General features: G+C 38.7%; 1 protein-coding gene across 1 annotated transcript in view; it reads left to right on the top strand.

Annotated features, from left to right (window-relative positions):
* afap1 (actin filament associated protein 1) overlaps positions 1–1293 on the top strand; it is a 151103-nt gene that overhangs the window by 126386 nt on the left and 23424 nt on the right.

Here is a 1293-nt window from a genome sequence, read left to right as displayed (position 1 = left end):
TCATAAATGGGTATATGACAAAGTTTAGTCCGGATTCTGTTTTGACAAATTCTATAAGATTCAATAAAACACCCAAAACATTCAATGAAAGGAAACATTAATTTTAGCTGAAGAACATTGTATGGAATCATCCGTGCTATTCTGGGCAATTTGGGTTGAAAGAAAACCCATATTTCTGATATAAAAACACCTTGAAACGGGTCAATTTGACCCGAGGACGACACGAGGGTTAAGTGATTTTCCTTTGTTCAGTTATGGATTTTTTTTCATTAGAAAAAGTCCTTTCTTCCTCCAAAAAGATTTCTCTGCATGACTTTGTAAAAGCGCTGTGATTTTGATGGAAGCACAAAAATATTAGGACGTGACATCGGGAGCTTCAGGATGGGAGGGACTGAAAGAGAAATCTTCCTCACTAAGTGCACCCTGGATTATGAATGAAGATTTGTACACAAAGACGGCATCATATGTCCAGACATCACATGCCACACACGTGAGGGGAAATGTCCTGATATCTTGAGAAAAAGCAGCCGAATCTCTTCTTCCATTTGGAGTCACGTTGGTGTCCCACTAGTCCCTCTTCTTTCAGCTCCACCAGCTTCTAAGAAGCAATATGTCTCCACCATGTTCACCAGCTAGCCACTAACTGTCCATCCATCCATCCGTCTGTGAGCAAATAATAAATATTAAAACGTAATTCAAACGCGCACATTGGCACATTGAGCTATACGAAATCACCTGGGCTAAACTCACTCAGACAACATTTAATATTAGGGTTGTAACGACATGCGACATAAAACCAAAAGTGTCCCACTCAGATCCACGAACCTGTGTAGCGCTGTGAGAAGACAGGATCATGACACCCCCCCCCCCCCCCCCCCCCCCCCCCCCCAAGGACCAAACTCGGGAAGATAGATTGACCAAAAAAAAAAAAAAAAAAAGACAAAAGTACTGGAAAAAAAAACAGAAATGTGTTTGTATAATGTAAAATATGAGTGTAATGTCCTTTCAAATTAAAGAAATTCGCTACTGGAAATTTAAAAAAGCGCAGACAAAAAGCTTAATTTATAGGAGAAAAGAACAACGAGCGATGTGATGGGAAGAAAACACAAGGGTTAAGTAACATTAAAAAAACCTGTAGAAACAACCCAAAGAACAATATTATGGTATGCAAATTGGAACAATAATGCTACTAACTTTATTAAATACCTATAAATAGCCAAAGAAGAACAAACAGAACAAACTCCTTGTGGAGATGGCTCTTTTCTTCAATCAAAGTTCTCTGACATTTACAAA

The sequence above is a fragment of the Etheostoma spectabile genome, unplaced genomic scaffold, assembly GCF_008692095.1.
Source record: "Etheostoma spectabile isolate EspeVRDwgs_2016 unplaced genomic scaffold, UIUC_Espe_1.0 scaffold302, whole genome shotgun sequence".
Lineage (NCBI taxonomy): Eukaryota > Metazoa > Chordata > Actinopteri > Perciformes > Percidae > Etheostoma > Etheostoma spectabile.
This window is presented reverse-complemented; position numbering and strand designations above follow the sequence as displayed.